We start from the raw sequence: 18942 nt of genomic DNA on the forward strand, positions 1-18942 counted from the left end.
ACCAAGTAATTACGTTGTGCCAACAGGCCGTGGCTGTAACAAGATACAGCTGCTGGGAAAGCAGGTGCAGGGCCAAGAAAGATGGGGACCGGTATGGGAAAATAGGGAGTAACAAACTACAAGGCTGAAGCACAGCAACACAATTAGCTACGTGGATAGAATGCTTATTTTAGTCATGATAATTAGGGGTGTGAGAACCGCGCGCGTTTAGAGACTACTAACCAGTTATATTTCTGCTTTACGAATATGCATGTGTATCGGTTCTATGTAAGTAGTGTTAGAAACTGATAAAGTTGAGCAAGGTGCATAACTCATATTGAGCGTCTTCTTGACTCCGGCGAACCCTTCTTCCAACAACCTGTAGTTTCCTAAAGTATTATCCTCCCTCTTATAAGGAAGACACAATTTTTATCTGAGCCTTTAAACAGGCTAAGTACACGTTTTTGCACTTGACTGGTCTCGAGTGTTAAAGGCAATGGGGTATGTGCATCAGTCAAGGCCGGTAATGTTCAGCAGACTGCCAGTTTAGGGTTCCAAAGACAATTGTTTTAATTTGATTTTTCAGCCATGTAAAACCAACATCAAATTCTCCAGGTGATCTGTTCTCTATTTGGGCTGGTTTTATGTTCAAGCAACCAAGGTAGTTGCCAAAACCCCACCACCCAGGATCTGGAGAAATAGACTACATTAGATAAAAGTTATTTAAAGTATAGCTGAGAATTGGGAGTAAACCTTGTCTTAATCCTTTGCCCTGAGTTCCCCAGTGTGAGTGCAAGTCTAATGCTGGTTCTACCTTCCACAATCAAACTGGAAATGTTGAGCTAAGGGAATAAAAAATGACAAAGTTTTCTCTAAACCTTACAACCCAAAAGAAAATCACAAAGCATGGATTAAAAATGAACTTAAATCCCAGACCGGGAATGAATGCCATAACATATTATAGAAAGTACCGGTAAAGTCTCTGAACTTGATTTTAAGAAAAATATACTTTGTTTAAATAACCTATTTAAAGTGTTACCACATGTGTTTGTTTAGAAGCTCTAATCAAGTCTTCCGAACCCTCTGTTTGGCACTGAGCAGACCCCATCCGGGATGCCGTGTCCCATTCTGTGCGCCCCAGTGTGAGAGACACATGGGTGTACTGGGGTGGGTCCTGTGACAGGCCACAAAGATGGTGAGGCCACTCAAGCATCGGATGCAAGAAGAGAAGCTGAGAGAGCTGGGACTGTTCAGCTGCAGGGAGAGAAGACTCGGGGGTATCTTTTCTCGTGTGTTAATAGCTAGTGTGGGGAGTAAAGTAAAGCAATTTTTTTTTTTAAAATGCATATGGTGAATTTTACTGATTTTTGTTTAGAAGTGTAATCAGCGTATCTCTTCATTTGCATCACATGTTCATGATTGGCAGATTGCTGCTATCAGTGTTTTGAAAGGCACTGAATTAATAATTGAATGCTTAATGAGTCTCAGCTAGGTGACATTAGAAAATGCATTTCCATTCGCTGAGGAAATCATTCTGGTACTGAGCTGAAGAAGCTGCTTTAGCTCATTTATTTCGTTCCTTCAGCTTAGAAAGGATCTTCAGAATGTCAGTGTAATTGCTTGCTCTATCCAAGCCATATCAGGAAATATCTCATGAACATTTACCAAAGCAAATTCTGAATAAACATATGAAACAACTCATGGTGCACTGTTTTTAATGAGCACTCCTGACTTTTCCTTTTGAGTCATACGCCCTTATTTTGTTAGCCTTTTTTCCACTCCCTCATTTGCACTAAAAGGTGTAATTGTTGTTGTAAAAGTTCTTAAGAATCCAGTTTCTGGCAGCTCTGTAAGACATGTTTTCTTTGTTTTCTGCTTTGGTAGTTAACCCTGCGCTGTGTTTGAGCAGAACAAAGATGTATAATATTAGCGTACAGAAGACACGACAAACCACATTTCTTTAGTAAGGCCCTATTCACCAAAACCTGAGTTCAAATGCCATATTCATCAGGTCAGGTACCTGTACGCTTGCAGAGTGTGCTGGAGGAAGGTGGCCTGGAGCCTGCACTTACCTGCCTTGTTGTGCTGGACCCGAAGGCTTCTGTGAGCTTCTGGAAGCAGCTGCTCCTGGCCTGGCAGCAGCTGTACCCACCCACCTTATTACACCTGCCTTGCACTGCAGTCATTTCTCAGGTATATTCAAACTCTTCAGCCAAACCTGATTTTGCTATTTAAAAGGCAAGAACTGAATGCAAAGAGTTCAAAAGAAGCAAAAGAGCTAGAAATAGCTTCATATTAGAGTTCTGAGAGGGATTATGAGAGGGTTTTGGTGTAAAACTCTAGTATGATCTCAGAGGATGTTTTGAAATCCGCAACAAATCACTTCTCACAGAGACTGGATTAAGATCTGTGGAGTAGAGTAAATGCAGTTACAGGCCTTTACTACATCACAGAAAGAAATTAGTAAGAAAACCTTGAATTATTATTATTTTTATTATTGTTATTGAAACAGTACCTATTGTGATGCTTCAGTCTTTCAGCTCCATTGTATAGTTACAACTGCAAAGATCAGAGATGCTCTTGTAATGAACGCATAAGCTATGTAATCTCTCTCTGGCTTTTAGTACTTCTCTGGATCACAATGCTGAAGTAAAACCAGAAGAGAACAGAAAAGCCTGAGGATTTTGGCTAAGCCATTGTTTCCCAGCGAGCATGCAGCAACTGAAAAAAAAGCAGCACAAAAAGAAAAAGGTGGTGCTGGGTGGTGTCTCTGAGAATTCGTGCTGTATTTGTTTTTCTTCTTTTTAAATAGCTTTTATATATTTTGGATCTGTATTGACTTTGGCTCGCCTGAAACTTCTATATTATAAGTACTAACTAATTAACTTGCATTTTAATCTGTCACACGTTTTTTTATCACCTCATTTCCTTTTCAGTATAGCTCTCCCTGCAGAGAAGAGGTACTTGCACAGATTCAGAGGGAGGAGGCTCTGTTGGAGGGAGGTTTGATAGGACTGAGTGTAGGAGGGTGAGCAGGACAAGTAAGAGGAGGTGATCTTCATGTCCTGGAAGGAAGGAGAGGGACTGTATCAAAACAGTGAGGTGAATTTAACAGAGAACAGAACCGCAGAAAGTGGAAGCCATGGGGACAAAGAGACTGTTTTAATAGAAACAGGGATCAATGGCAAGGAGGTGAACAGGGAAACAGCCCATACAGAGAAGTAAAGAATCAAGGGAATCGGTGTTTTAGGAACAGAACGAAAAGAGAGTGAAAAGATTTAGAAGACTGCAGCATTTACCAGGCTCTTCTAAACTGCAGTCTTCCATAGGATTATAATAACCATATAGCAAGGAACATTCTTTTACATATTTACTTACTTTAAGAAATCACAATAAAGTGATCAAGGATTGTCTGAATAGATGAGCTATGGTATTTTGTATATCAAGGCACTCAAACTGAGTACTTTGCAAGGCAGCCACGTGCTGGCAGACAATAGCTTACAGTTAAGCATCAGGCATTGTGAAAGTTAGTATTTCCTGAAGATACAAATCTTTTTGCATAATCCTTTCTATATTATCCCCTACATCCTATCCCTACTACATTTATGACACCAGAGATCCACCACTGATCTCATTACTCCAGTCAGCACCAACTGAAAACAAAAAAAAATCGTACCTCCTCCTCAAAATGCTGTGAGTGTCTAGCTAACTCTGAGGAAAATAGGAGCTCTGCAGAAAATCTGGAATCTGGCAGACGGGGTTGGATGTGGTATTATGACGTGGCAAAAGTTTGACTGAACTTAAGAAATTAATTGAGCAAAGGTAGATCTTAACAATTTCCATGGCACGATGTCCATCTCAGTTTGGCAACGCTGGACCAGATGGTAATTCACTGATAAGTGGTGCTACTGACGTTACAGCAATTAATCTGTTGGAAATGCCAAAACGGAACACAAAGCCAGTCACAGCTATTACCTAGATGAATACCCTGTGTGAAAATTATTTTCTTTGTGTTAATAAGACTGAATTGTGGGACAAGTCGATTGAGTTGTGTAGTAACTTAAATATGATTTCAAACTATCACCCAAACCTGCCGATTATAACGTTTCCACTAAAAGCTAGACCACTACCTCTCTGCAGCTGCCAGCCACCTACTCACCTAGCTAAGGGATAAGCTAATCTGTTCCCCTTAATGAGGATTAGCCACCATTATGGAAATTTATCTACAGATAAATGAAATTAAACTTGTGATACACTATTGTACTTTATTCAAAAATCATCAGTATGCTAGCACTTGGAAAGCTTGCAAAAATTCTGAGCCAGATTCTGACTTGCTGCAGCCACATTGTCCTGAATGAGTATCTAGAATCATCTTTCATTACTGCTATCTACTGCAGAGTTTCACATACATACTTAAGGATTGTTTCACTGCACTGGTACTTCAATCCTGATAAATGCACAAAGGCCCCACGGATCCAGAGTTTTTCCAAAATTTAGTCCAGTGCTTCTCATAAATCCTAAATTCACACAGAAATTTTCAAGATAAAACATTCCTGATAGACTTTGGTTTTCGAATTCTTGTCTGGAAGGCTAGAGAGATGTTTGATAGGATTGTTTTAATCAAGTACCCACATCAGATGAGGAAGCTGTACACTTCAGATCAGTGACAAATGCCAAAGGAGGAGGCAAAAAGAGTAGAAGGTTAGCAACGCACATGATTTTGTCATTATTTCTAGGCTGGTTAGGAATGGCCATTTTTCATATGGGAGTAGAGAGATGAGAGAATGCTGCAAAAAGAATCACAGGATTGTGATTATCTAACAGCCAAGCGGGCACTGGAAATCTTTAGGCAGAGCCTCACTGATTGTGGCACATGCCGGCACACAGACCTCTGCCAAGCAGCCTGCTGTCCAGGAAAGACACCAGGAAAGACGCTGCTGTGGCGGTGGCTTTCAACAACGACTTCAGCTATTGCACTTCTTCTTCTTCAAGCCTGGCCAGGGTCCCCAGAGCACGTACCAGAGGTCTTTGTGTAGGTACTCAGTGAATCCTCCTTCAGTTAGTACGGTTTGTGTGATACCTCATATATCTGAGCGAAGACTAACAAGCAAGGCTATTCCACATTCTACGCTTTGATAATTCTGAGATAAAATCATTATGTCCAAGGCGGATTTTTTTTCCAAGACTCTTGCCTTTTTTTGAATTCTAATTTTTTAATTACTTTGTCAAATTCACTACTAATGGGTTCCCTTTATCATAAAAAAGCTACCTTCTTTCTTCATATTACCTTCCTTTGTTACGTTCTTATGAGCTTGCAAATCTGTAAGCACTTTTCTCCATTTGCAGGCCAATGTGGGGAGGTCAGAATGTTTATAAGGACCTGGAATTCCAAAAAATTCATTTTGTATTTTCGTTTTGATTATTGCCACTTAAGCATAATGACAACATCCATCCAGTTGAAAGTTCAGTTGCATTGGAAATTGCTTTTTTTTTCAGTGAACCACTGCTAATCAAAAATGTATGAGCAATGTTTCATAAGTAAAAAAGCAGTAAAATAGTCTCATAAGTAAAATAAAATAAAAAATGGAGAGTGAACAACTTTCTGTTCTAACGTGGCCATCTGTCATTTATAAAGACATCACCCCATTAACCTGTCTAATCAACTCCATTCTTTTTTCAAAGTTGGTTAAGTAAGTTTACGAGGAGACGTGGATGTTCTCTTGATTAAATCTGTTGTAAAACAGCCTCCCTGGTGTTCTGCTTTGTGTGCCTTTACACATATAAAGGTAATTACAAGTACATATCACTACTGTAAATTCCATGCTTGTCATATTACAGTACATGACATTTTCATTTCCTCCTGGTGAAAATGAAATCCGATATTTTCTGTTCAAGCAATAATGACCAATTAGAATTCGTTATTATTAATGTTCGCCCTAAAGTGCTCCAAGTCATGAGGTGGTTTCCTCCCAGACAGTTGAATTTATAATGTGGAAAAAAGGGGTTTGACATGTTGCTTTACTACCTTCAACCATTCCCTCTCCAGCCTGGTTATTCCTTCAACAAACTGGGAGATCCCTATGGAAAACCCACAACGTAGGGAAGAATATTACTGAGTTCAGGTTTAAAGTGGGGAGCTGAAATAACTGATTCTTCTCCGCAGCAACTTCTGAAGTCTGTCTCTGACCTTTCCTCCCTGACATTTTGCTTTTATTGCAGGGACCAAAGCTTAGCTCTCTTGCAAGTAAATGTAGCCCTGCATAAATTGGGCTCAATTAATTTGCATCAGTTGTGATGCAATGTGGTCAGCTGTCTTCATCGGGATTTCCTCAGTGCCTTCAGATCCTACCAGTCATGGGGAAACTACTGGAAATTGACCCCTCAAAGAACCAGCCAAGCAATGAATTCCAATAACTGTGCTCTGCCTGGGAACCACAATAGGAAGGCTTCTACCATATGAAGTCAAATTTTATGTAAATACTGAATACGTTTTAAACGCTTTACCAGTCACTTAAATAGGTTCCAAATAGGTTATATTTAATAAAATACCAGCTTTATCACTGCCAATTTCAGCACTTCAATAATTTTTTTTTATTGCTTGATTCTTCTGTTGTTTAAAATAAAATGTGGGTCCTCAAATGCTGAGATAAGTAGATTTACTCATACAGAAAAAATTTTTTTAAAGACTCTTCAGTGGTGATGGAAAGCACGTTTATTTTCAGAGGAGTACTGAGCACTTGGGCTGAGAACCAAATCTCTTTATATTCTATGTGAAATCTTCCCTCTAGAAACCTTCCTCTCTAGAGGTAAAGGCAGAGACAGGCAACACAAAAACCCACAGCAGAGAGAGGAGGAAAGACAATTCTATATCACATGTGGAGCGAGAAAGGGTTAAAAAAGAGCAAGCAGTTGGAATTATGTCATGACATACCAGATGACAGAAAGCAGATGACAGCTTTTGGGGTGCTCCATTTGGAAGACGGAAACGAATCTGCTGTGCTCTCACCGAAATGCCATGGAGAGGGCCAGCAAAGAATCGGTTGGGGAGGATTACAGTTCAGAGAATGGCCAGCACAGCTTTTGTCAGATCTCAGGGTGTTTGAAATTCAAAGGCAGCCTAAAAATAATCAGACAAAAAATAAATATCCATAACCTTCTCTCAAGCACAGACAGAAGCAGGGCAAATTGCTCTCTGAATCTGGCAGGCCACTTTTTCCTCTCTTGCAGTCCATGAGCACATGTGGCACAGTCACAGACATGAAGGAGCAACTGTTTCATGACCTTTTCCTCTCCTCCAAGGAAACTGACACTTTGAAAAACAAGGAGTAAGCTTATGCCATCTTTACAGTGTGAAGGCAACTGGATGTAATACCACGCAGCAGCTAAAATTCTAATCCAGTGTCGGCAATTTTAAAAACTGAGTGTATTTGCACAGTTTGAGATCTACTTTACTGGCTCTTGCCTTACAATTATTATTTTTTTTCCCTCAAAAGTGAAGGGAGCTAATAGTAGCAGTAGCAAGAGAGCAGAAGCAGCAGGGGCAGAATGAAAATTCCAAACTTCAGCTTGTGGAGGCAGCTAGCAGCCAGGATCTCGTGGGAGGGTGCTCTGAAAAGCCAAGAGCCAAGGAGAGCTGGCCAGCCTTGGAGGCTAGCCTCCCGAATGCAGAGGAGAGGCCGTCCTGAACTGCAGGAAAATGGGTGTAGATAGCAGGCGGCTGGACTGGCTGAGCAGGAAACTCCCAAGTTCGGATGTGTAAAAGGAAGTGTATGGGGCTGGAAGTGGGGGTGGGCTGTGTATGGGGCTGGAAGTGGGGGTGGGGCTGGAAGTGGGGGTGGGCTGTGTATGGGGCTGGAAGGGGGGGTGGGCTGTATATTGGGGCTGGAAGTGGGGGTGGGCTGTGCAGTAGAAAGATTGTGGCTAGGCAGGGACAGAGCTGGGTGTTACATGCTGTCACATGTTTCCCAGAGAGGCTGTGGAGCCCGCAACCTTGAAAATTCAAAAAAATTGAATGCCTAAGACCCTAAGCAACCCGACTGCCCTTTGAACACAGACCTGCATTGAGCAGGAACCTGAAGCAGGTGACCTCCTGAAGGCCCTTCCAACCCAAGTTACTCAATGACTCTATATTCTTCCTAGAATCAAGAGTTGTACAGGCAACCTAGCCCAGTTTGCTCAGGGTCATGTCCATCTGAGTTTCCATTATCTCCACAGAAAGGCTACTCACAATTTTAACTTAGACATATGAATGCAACCTAGTTTAATCTTAATCCTTCTGTTTCATTTCTGGCAGTCTTTCTTTTCAAATTGTGTGAAATTTATGCACTACTATGTGGGTTTCTTTCTTGGAGGAGATGTCAGTTTTCAAAGCAGAATCTACATTGCCATGAGGATTTTAAAGATGGAACCAATTAACAGACTGATTTAATGTAAGGTAAAATTGTTTTCTTCAAGAAATACAGACCAGAGGCTACCTTTTAGTTGCTTCTTTCTATGTATATAGGCAGTTTATAAGAGTATAATGTGATATTTTGAAATAAGAGGTACTTCAGGATATGGTTAAAAATTGTCTCATTTTGGCCATTGGTTTACAAATATTTTAAGATACCCTGTCACGTCAGCAGAAAAAAACCCTGTGTGTTAGCAGAATGCAAAATAGACAATATAAGAGTAGCAGGGATTTTCTACAACATTCACTACACTCCTTATTCAACAAGTTACATAAATGGGTCTAAAAATATTTACAGCAGGGAAGTGGACTGGATGACTTCTTGATGGCAATTCCTGTAAAATATTTCAGAAATTTCTTTGTCAGTGTATTACATTATTAAAGACCTGAGCCCAGCCTTGAGAAGTCATTCTGTGTAAGCCCATGCCTATTGGAATACACTGAGGTATCTTCAGTTAGAACACCATATTTAGCTGAAAGAGATCCAAAAAAAAAGGGCAAGGCGCAGGTTTGCGAATTCTGGCAGTGCAGCTGGACTGGTTTTGAGGGCAACGCCATCGGTGGTTTTTTCCCCCCTCTTTTCTTCTGAGTACACTTCCAGTGGAATGGCAAGGGTATTTATCCATTTAAAAAGGATCTCTTTTTTAACTTGTTTGTATCTTAAAAGGATACAAAATTAAAAGAGAAGCTATCGTTCAGCTGCATAGAACCTCACCGTCTGAATTTATAAATATTGTAAATTGAAGTCTTGCTTAAAGAGAGGAGCAAAAACTGAATAAAGAGTTTGCAGTTCAGCTGTAGAAAATAAACATAAGTATCTACATGTTTTTAGAGGCTTGAATCCCAGCGTTAGAAGAGCGTGAATGTCATTGGGGACTGGGTATCTTGGCAGTGCTGGGTTAATGGTTGGACTTGACGATCACAAAGGTTTTTTCCAACCTAAACAATTCTATCATTCTATCATTCTCTGTAGTATTATTCTATCAATAAGTCTGCTTTTTGAAAAAAAAAAATTCCACTAAGATTATGACTGCCAGATTTCCTACACCACTTGCTACCCTCAAATATTTTGGAGGCTCCCATTATCTTAACACAAGTTGTAAAAGAGATTATTTGGCCCTGGGACTATGTATGTGCCGGTTACTATGATGCGTCAGACAACTGGTAGTTTGAAGATCACAATTTGAAAACCCTTATGTGGGTAAATAACCATATTCTTCATTTACTACATTAATTTAACAAGTCACATTGTAAAATTGTACCGTGAGCCACTCTTGATCCTTGAGATGAAGCACGTTACTCTTCAAATAAGGCTTTACAATAAAATATCTATTCCTTGAAGGGAAAAAAAAAACCCCAAACACAAAAACGAACCAAAACCCCAAACCACAGAAATATAATAATTTAACTGTGGTATCTGTTCTTTCATATTTTTAACATATCCACCTAGGACAACTGACGATTGGGTAAATAGACATTCAGCCATCTGCTTTCTAGACAAAAACTTTTAAAGTCACATTTTCTTAATTTGAAGTGGGTGATGGATAAAATGCATGAGGAAAGTCAGATTTTTCTGCCAACTACAGCATAGTGGAAATCTTCTTGCATAATGAAGTGTTAACTAAGTCATGCTTCTGCAGAATGATTTAAAGTGTGATTCCACCACCAAAAGGCTGTAAAAAAAGCAGGGCTCCATGGTGTCTCAGTAATTTCAGCATAAGATATGCTGAGTTTGCAAGGAAAAAAGGCAGGAATGTTTGGTTTGGGAATTTTTCCCCTCCTCATTTCCAGTCCTCCAAACTCCTCCTTTGGGCTTTTTACATCTCATGCATCATTAGCTAGAATAAATTATCATCAGACTAAATTGCATGATTAACTGTAGCTGAGTTGGTGGCAGAGAGAGAGAGGCTTTAACGTGCACCATAGAAAATTTGGCAAGAAATAACCTCACTAGGACACTTTTACAAAATGATCTTTTATGGAAGAATCAGAGCTTTAAGAAAAGCATCAGAGATAAAGCAAGCTTGTATAAAAAGATGCATGATATCCCAGTTTCAGGAAAACTCACTACAGTCAGAAAATTACAAGTTTTATGGATAAATTTCAGACTGTTATATAGAACACTGGAAAAAGAATTCAGAGAACTGAGAAACACACATTCAAATAAAACATTGATAATCAGTTATTTTCTTAGAAAAAAAAAAAGTAGAAAGAATAGATTTTGTGCAATGCAAATATTTTACACAGAAATGTCCTAAACCAGGTAAATCTGAATAATCCACTGAAGTGTAATCTAAAAGGGCCAAGGATTATGGATTGCAGGCGCTATCTGCACACACACCCCCTCCCCATTCAATCTGCAGAAGTAAAAAATGAAGAGGCAGAATATAACAACCGGTCTCTATGCCCTACAGAGACCAGATTTAATTGCACAGAGAGACCATGATTTTCATCTAAACAGCTTTCTGCTCTTTAAAACACCTCCAGCCATAGATCTCTTAGTACCTTTGGCTCTGCCTGTGCAGAATCTCTCCAATCCACGCTCCAAAGCAGCAGGAGGACATGGATGGTGACTTTCTGGGGAGAAGGCAGGTAAGGCTTCTTGGCACCTCCCTTCCCTGCCTGTTCCCCGCTGCTGGGGAGGGGGAGAGCCACAGCAAAAGGCTGTGGCTACAGCAAGTAAGACAAGAAAGAGGTGACGGACTGGAAATGCAGCGTGCTACCCTGTTATTATGAACGCTGGGAAGCAATCCATGCTAGCAGTAGTTTTTTCTTCGTAATTTATGTGTTACGCCGTAATGTTTTGCTACAGTGGGATTTAAACTATTCAAAGTATTTCTAAATAACAAGGACCCACAAAGGAAGAAATCTGGATTCATACAAGGGAAGAAATCCGGATTCATACAAGGGAAGAAATCCGGATTCATACAAGGGAACAGGACAACACAGAGTCCTCACGTAAGCCAGGGTTCTAAGGAAAATATTGTCTATGAGGTATAAGGCTGCCTGCACCTAGATTTACACTGTGGTGTAAATACTTAGAGCTAGCTAAATAATGTAAATTTGAAGCAAAATCAAAAGTAGAACATTAAATAGGCTACAGTGGAGCTATGAAAAAGCATATACTCACCAAGAATGAACACTGCCTGGCAGAGAACTCAGACCCTGTTTTTTTCTGCCTACATTACACCTGAACTGTTGGCTAATGTTACTCCAAATGACATTTAGGTTTGATTAATCTATTCCTTAACATCTGCTTGTTGCAGGCAAAAGTGAAGAGTTATACAGAACAAACCTTAATATTTTTCCTAAATAAGAGGCTTTTATGTATAAGGTTAACTTATCTGAGAAGGGGAGAGGGGAATTTAAAACAGAGCTGCTTGTTTTACTTTGCTTGTAAGGTAGGAGCAAAGAGAGATTTGGGGGCAGTATCTATTATGTATGCCTTCTGACAAAATAAAAGGGAAAATTGGGTTTTTTACATCTAGAAAGTAGTTTTCCTGATTTAGACACTAAGTAAAATGCTAATTCCTTCCTCAAACATATGTACATAAATAAGTTATATAAGAATACTTATTTTGTTGTGCAGTATATTCATAAATATTAGATAAAAAAAAAATCTAAGTTTCAGAAAGCAACAAAAGCTAGCCAGATCTCTTGAGGTTTCCTTTTATTAAAATAAATCTGTAGCCTTGCTTGGATTCTTAAAAATAATTTATGTCCAGAAGTTAAACACATTTAAATAAATTGTCTGTATAGCTCTTCCAAAGTAAGAAAGGTCCAAAACTACAGTCAGATTTTTGGAGAAAGTTTCTTGGTTTTATTCTGGTGTGTTAAAAAGTACATGTTAAATAAAGATGGTTTCTGTTGATTACTTGATAAAGGTTTGTATGGTGCATGTATTAAAAAAAATTGCAGGTTTCTATAGAAGAGCCTGTTTTGATAGGCACTGCCAGTTTTCACCAATGGGTTAAAAAAAAAAACCAAAAAGAAGTACCACAAGGCTAAATTTCTTAGGAACACTTTAAAAAAAAACTTTGATACATGTAGCAAGAAGAAAGTGTTATTAAAAGGATGATAATTTAACTAGAACTAATAGAAATCCATTTTATTTACACTGGAAACCTGAAAGCTGAAAGGACAAGACTGAAAAAGACTCTCATTCCCCTTTTTTTTTTAAAACCGGTCACACCCTGAAGCGTTGACTGAGCTGTACACTGTTAGCTCTCCTTGACTTGAAAGTCGCCTGTGCTGTGTAGTAAGGGGAGTGACTTCTCCTTTCCTCTAACCTGTAGAAAGATCCTCGTGACTGATTTGGTTTAGGGAAGCTGAGAGCCGGCAAGTTTCTGATACTTCCACTGTCCTTATCTTGTGTAACTATCAGTAGAAAAGCATACTACAGAACCCCTACAGGGTGAGGAACCTGATTGCAAAGGCCAGTAATGTTGGGTAGTAGAGACAAAATCTCAAAGTGGTTAAGCAGTTTCATGGGAAATGGAGAAGGCTAGAGGAGAAGACAGGAAATGTTGTTTCCTTTGTGTTCCCAAAGATTTACAGGAAGCTGCACAAAACATCCTGGCTTCTGAATTATGAAACCACATTTATTCCTAGCCCTTATAAGGAGCCAAATACTCCTTTTCCCCACAGAGCCTTCCTACTACAAACGGAGGCACTAGACCTTCATAATTACAGCAAGAACTTATTTCCATGTATCTCTCAAACCCAGTTCTAGTACAGATGGACACATTTCCTGTTGGCCATAAGGAATTAGCTCGTTTTACAAAACATATAAAAAACAAGTTGCATAGCTCACCTTCTCTTCTTCTGTCTCGGGCCAGCTGCCAGGCAGCTCCCTCATGGGCCAGTCTGACAGGACAGCGGGCAGGAACACCGCTGCTTTTTACACTCTGGTGAAGGCACCTTGCTTGGGGAGTAGCAGTCTGACAATCCTTCCCCTCTGCTCAGCACTGGGGAACTGTGGCTCAGCTTTGGCAGGTCCCTATTGCAGCCGGCTGGAGCTGGCTCCATCCACTGAGGGCAGCCCCTGGTGTCTTGCCACAGCAGCCAGCCCTGCAGCACCACCGCTGCCAGAACCTTGACACATAAACACAAAAAGATAATTTTAAAAGTGAGAGGGTACGAGAAACTTAGGCAAGAATTAAAAAAACAGAGGCAGGCATTGACCCACATAGATGGAGATGTTGAATGAAAATTTTAAAAGAGGCAGGTGACAAGACATAGCAGGAGGAATTCATCAATGATCTGGGCGAGGGGATCGAGCGCACCCTCAGCGAGTCTGCAGCCAACACCCGGCTGGGCAGGGGTGCTGATCTGCTGGAGGGCAGGAGGCTCTGCAGAGGGGTCTGGGCAGGCTGGATCCACGGGCCCAGGCCACTTGGATGAGGTTCCACAAGGCCGAGTGCCGGGTCCTGCCCTGGGGTCACACCGGCCCCACGCAGCGCTCCAGGCCGGGGCAGAGCGGCTGGGAAGTGCCTGGGGGGAAAGGGCCTGGGGGTGCTGGTGGGCAGCTGGCTGGGCATGAGCCAGCACCGTGCCCAGGTGGCCAGGAGGGCCAGCAGCATCCCGGCTTGTGTCAGCAACAGCGTGGCTAGCGGGACCAGGGCAGTGACCGTCCCCCTGCACTGGGCACGGGTGAGGCCGCCCCTGGAATCCTGTGTTCAGGTTTGGGCCCCTCGCTGCAGGAGGGACACTGAGGGGCTGGAGCGTGTCCAGAGCTGGGCAGCGGGGCTGGGGAAGGGGCTGGGGCACAAGTGTTGTGAGGGGCGGCTGAGGGAGCCGGGGTGTTTAGCCTGGAGAAAAGGAGCCTGGGGGGGCTTATCGCTCTCTGCGACTGCCTGACAGGAGGCTGTAGGCAGGTCGGGGTCGGTCTCTTCTCCCAGGTGACAAGGGGAAACAGCCTCAAGTTGCACGGGAAGGTTTAGATTGGAGATTAGGAAAAGTTTTTTCACTGAAAGGGCTGTCAAGCATGGGAACAGGCTGCCAAGGGAGGTGGTTGGGTCACCGTCCCTGGAGGTATTTAAAAGGCATGTAGATGCAGCACTTGGGGACATGGTTTAGTGATGGACTTGTCAGTGCTGGGTTAACGGTTGGACTGCATGATCTTAAAAGGTCTTTCCCAGCCTGAATGATTCCATGATTCCATGAATTAAGCACGCGGGCCGGGTCCTGCCGAGGAGGCGCAGGACGAGACCCCGTGCCGCAGTGCCGCCTTGCTGCCGGCAGGGGGCGGCGGCGCGGCCGGGTCCAGGTGCGGGGCCCTGAAGTACCCCGATGCGGCCAGCAGGGGGCGGCAGTGAGCACGCGGCGGCCCCGCGCCCCTCACGCCCACGTTTCCTTACCGGGAGGCAGCGATAAGGGCGGCGGCGGCGACTGCTCCGCCTGGCAGGCACCGGAGCACCGTATTGCCGTTACCGGCGGGTAGCGATGCGCAGCACGCATGCGCAGAGCCCCACCTGCAATATGGCGCCTCGGCCGCCAGGCGGCAGCAGGAGGGACGGGACGCCACCGCGCATGCTCGGCGTAGCCCACCGGTACTGCGTTCAGGTGCCCGGGGCGCCTCCGCGCATGTGCTGAGGGGCGCGGCCGTCCCGCTCCAGGGGCCGGGGCGCCGCGGGGAGCCCCTGGGGACCCGGTCGACACCGGCAACGGAGCCGCACTGGCGGCCGTGTGCCGGGTCACCACGGCGGCACCGAGCGCCGAGCCCCGGCACCCCCGGCCGTCCCTGCCGGGACACCGCTCCCCCCCGCCCAAGCGTCCGCAGCGACCCCCGCCGCCCTCCTCGGGGCTTTCCCCGGGACCCGCCGGCCCCAGAGCCCCCACCTTCCCCCGCGGTGCCGGTCCCGCAGCCCACAGCTCCCCCCGGGCAGCCCCGCAGCTCGGCAGCGACACCCGGCCGTCCGCAGGCGGTGCAGGGTCCCGCCGCCCCGCTCACCTTGCCCCGGGGAGCCCCGGCCCCGGCGGGCCCCGCCGTCGCTGCCAGGGGCCGCAGCGGGAATCCCTCGCCCCGCCGACCTCGCCCGTTCCCTCCGCCGCTGCCGTGAGGGGACCGTCGGAAACCGGTCGGTCACGGTTTAAACTGCAGCAGTGCCAGGCTGCCCCGCAGCAGCCTCGCCGCAGAGGTGCGTTCCCCGGCCCGTGGGGCCCCTGCAGCACCCTGCCGCGGGACATGGAATGCCAACGGATCCTGCTTCATCCCTGCCCTGGGGCGGGAAAACCCACCGGACCCCAGGGCAGAAGGAACGAAGTGCCTCGAGTCACTTACAGGTGTCACAGTGGTCCCAGAGCTCAGGTTCCATTCTGGGAGAACCCAAACACAAAGGCAAACGGCTCCCTGACTGGGCTGGCACTCAGCCGTCCCCGGCTCTGCTGCCACCAAAAAGCACCACTGCTGAAGGTCGGGGTGGCTCTCCGGCACCCAAAGAGCAGCAGGAGCAGGTAGCTTTGCCAGATGGCATTAAGGGAAATCAATACAGCCTGCTTGCTCAGAAAGAAAGGTGTTGCTTTTTGTCCTACGTTAACAAATTACTGAGAAAGCTTGCTCTGGCATACTAGGGACGTGCTGCAGAAAAGCAGCATTTCAGCCGTTTCCTTTTTTCCCTCAGAATGCCTAAGCGAGGCAGACAAGTGTTAACAGTGATAAAGGCAGTTCTTTACATGGTAATTACTCTGAGACATTTAAAGATATTTACATTAACTTACTACTACAATCTTAGTCCCCTTCCCATCTAAGGCACTGAAAAATTCCTGCCTTTACTAGACTATCATCAAGTGCTTTATAAACTGCTGCTTGCTACAGAAGCACGCGCAATGCTGCAGGAACACTGCAGTGTTTCTGTCCTGTTACTTTACTCACTGGGGAGTTTCATCTTCCACCTTTCTTCCACAAAGCAGGCAGCACAAGATGTGCCACCCAGGCAACTTTTTTGGGCTTACCACAGCTTTCTCTTGTCTTCATGAGCCAGCTGTGTTGGGACGTGGACCCTACGTGTGCCTCTCAGAAACCAGAAAGCCTGCATGCACATGTCACCATGCAGCAGGTGACCCTCAAGTAGCTTCTTCCCAGGTGGCCCAGCATCTTGGACTCACCTCTGCTTAGACCGGTACTCGCTAGTACTGGGTGCGGTACAGGGATCTGTGCTTCTGGGTCAAACATCCATCTCTAGGGGTTGGCACAGTACTCCAGCCTCCTCACGCCCGTGAGGACGGCTTTGGGCCTGCAGCACAGAGAAGAAAACTTTTTTCAACCTAATCCATTAAAAAAAAAAGAAAATAACTACAGGTGGTAGGTACCAGTACTACTTGATACTCTTAAAACAAAAATGGCTAGTAGGTGTGTATTAATAACCCCTAACGGTCCATCCGTATGGAGTGAAATGCCTCGTTTCTTCAGGCCAGGAAATCTTTTTAGTCTCAAAATGAAGACCTAGCCTGGTCCACCCATATGGAGACATTCACCTGGAGGTGTGATGGTGTTGGTATGTCTTTCTCCTGGACCGTTTTTTCCAGGATGAGTGTGATCTAGTCAGCAACCACCAGCCAGTGCGCAAGCCTCCCCTTTCTCACCAGGTCTGTTTCACGGCCACGTGCCATCAGCCTCCATCAGTCTCAGAGGCTCTGTTAGGGAAGCTCCAGGCTGCTGGCCGACGAGTCCAGAGTCCATGTGGTACAGAAACGTCTCAGCAGTAAACCCTGCTTCACAGGCAGCTCGGCGTTTGTTTGCCCAGCGAGGCTTTATAATGCTGGAAGGGCTGCTTGACTCAACATCAGCACGCCCCTTCCCAGCAGAGCGGCTGGCAGCCCTAGCCACAAGGTGGGACTTTTCTCCACGGGGCATGGCACAGCCCGGAGCTGTTCTTTTGGCTTAATGCAGGGCACGCAACCTCACACTGAAAACAGAGTGAGACATACAGACCAGGAGTAAGTTTTCTAGCTAGGAGGCGTAAGGGCTAAGAGAGCGCGGCGAGTGCTGCGAGTGCTGGTTTTCCTTCTTTGTTACCAAGTTGCAGTTAGCCACCGTTGGACTAGCAAATAGGTTCCCTGCCTGGCTAACCGTGCGCTGTTCAACGTGGACCCAAAAAGCCTACGTGATACAGGCCACAGGTTTGGACTACCTGCCCCTTGTAGTGAGTCCAGTAATTTCCACCCAACTAAAACATCTCTTCAAAAAAGACATCCAGTTTCTCTGTGAAGAGGCTGAGAAAACTGGCATACATCTGTAACTGGTGAAACAAAAAAACAAGTGAGAAGCTCAGGAGCATGTAACAATGTACCATCTCAGCACACACAGGTAACATACCCCTTTCCTCCCAACCTATCTGCCAGCAAGATTTTAGTATTAAAAGCTCATTACTGCTATGATTAGCAGCACTTAGGGTTTGTTACAGCAATCATGGATTCTGTGACTTTTTAAACATTTGGAATTTTTACAAAGTGCTAAAAACTGCTACTTTACTACTAAAGCCAGGATTTTATTTCAAACCCTTTGGCAGAAATCATCATCAGCTGGGCTTTTTGCATGCATGTTCCATGAAAATGCAAAAAATTGCAAGTGATCATATAGTGGTGTTAGCTTTTTCTTAAAAAAAAATCAAAGTTATTAGAGTAGGAAATGAAAGGATCTATGAGCTAGACAGTTTTACCTCTGTAACATTTTTTAATGAGTTTGAGTAATTCCTTCTTTAAGAGATGGAGCAAAAATACTGCAAGTTACAGACTTTCCCCTCTTGTAGTTCTGCAGCAGGCAACTACGCTGAGGAGAAATCATGGTCTGACTCCCCTCCGGGAGGACTTGCACCACCTCCAGCTGCACTGAAGGAGGACAACAATACTGGACTTCTGTAAAGTCAAAGGATTACATCAAAATATCCCAGAGAAGAAACTCAGTTTTGAACACCAGACAAGTAATCATCTTCTGTGAGAACCAAACCCAAAGACAAATGACTCCCTGACTGGGCTGGCACTTACCCAGGCAGTGGTCCCAGGCTCTGCTGTCACCAAAAGCACCACTGTTGCACGTCAGGGATCTTTATGCCACACCCCAAAAGCAGCAGGAGCAGGTCAATGTACCATACCACTCCTCGCCAGCCTTGCAAAACTGATTGTGATATGAATCCTCATTCATTGAAGCAGTAGCCAGCAGTGTCAGCGAATGCCAGACATCTTCCCTTCCTACAGGAAACCTAAGGAAGTAAAAATGTGTTTGAGTGTCTCAAAAAAAACCTCACAGAGGGAAGAGTAAGTAGGCAGTCTCTAACTCCCTCAGGTCTGTATGCTGCTCTGTGAGGGATCCCTTTTGGACTTGGCTTGCCCAGGAGTTTTCAGCAAGCCTCGAGCTGACCTCCAGTGTTCTGCTACCTGACTTGGTTTGTCTGTCCCTGCAAGACAGGCTTGAGTGCGCCCCAGGATGGGCGGCGTGAAGCAGCCCACCTACTATATTTGGGTGCCCCAGTGGACCCAAATACCTATGCTTCTTACAGTCTTTGGTGAAACCACCT

General features: G+C 44.5%; 1 long non-coding RNA gene across 3 annotated transcripts in view; it reads right to left on the minus strand.

Annotated features, from left to right (window-relative positions):
• Positions 1 to 2453: 2453 nt before the first annotated feature.
• The window catches only part of LOC114011106 (uncharacterized), a 32421-nt gene continuing 15932 nt past the window's right edge, over positions 2454 to 18942 (minus strand). For 2 of the 3 annotated variants that reach the window (XR_008745939.1, XR_008745937.1), the window contains 4 exons: positions 18413 to 18627; positions 16535 to 16662; positions 13242 to 13522; positions 2454 to 7096 (listed from right to left, as the gene is read on the minus strand). This is a non-coding gene — a long non-coding RNA (uncharacterized LOC114011106). The remainder of the gene's footprint in view (positions 7097 to 13241; positions 13523 to 16534; positions 16663 to 18412; positions 18628 to 18942) is intronic. The other variant, XR_008745938.1, reaches the window with a different exon arrangement.

The sequence above is a fragment of the Falco peregrinus genome, chromosome 2, assembly GCF_023634155.1.
Source record: "Falco peregrinus isolate bFalPer1 chromosome 2, bFalPer1.pri, whole genome shotgun sequence".
Taxonomy (NCBI): Eukaryota; Metazoa; Chordata; class Aves; order Falconiformes; family Falconidae; genus Falco; species Falco peregrinus.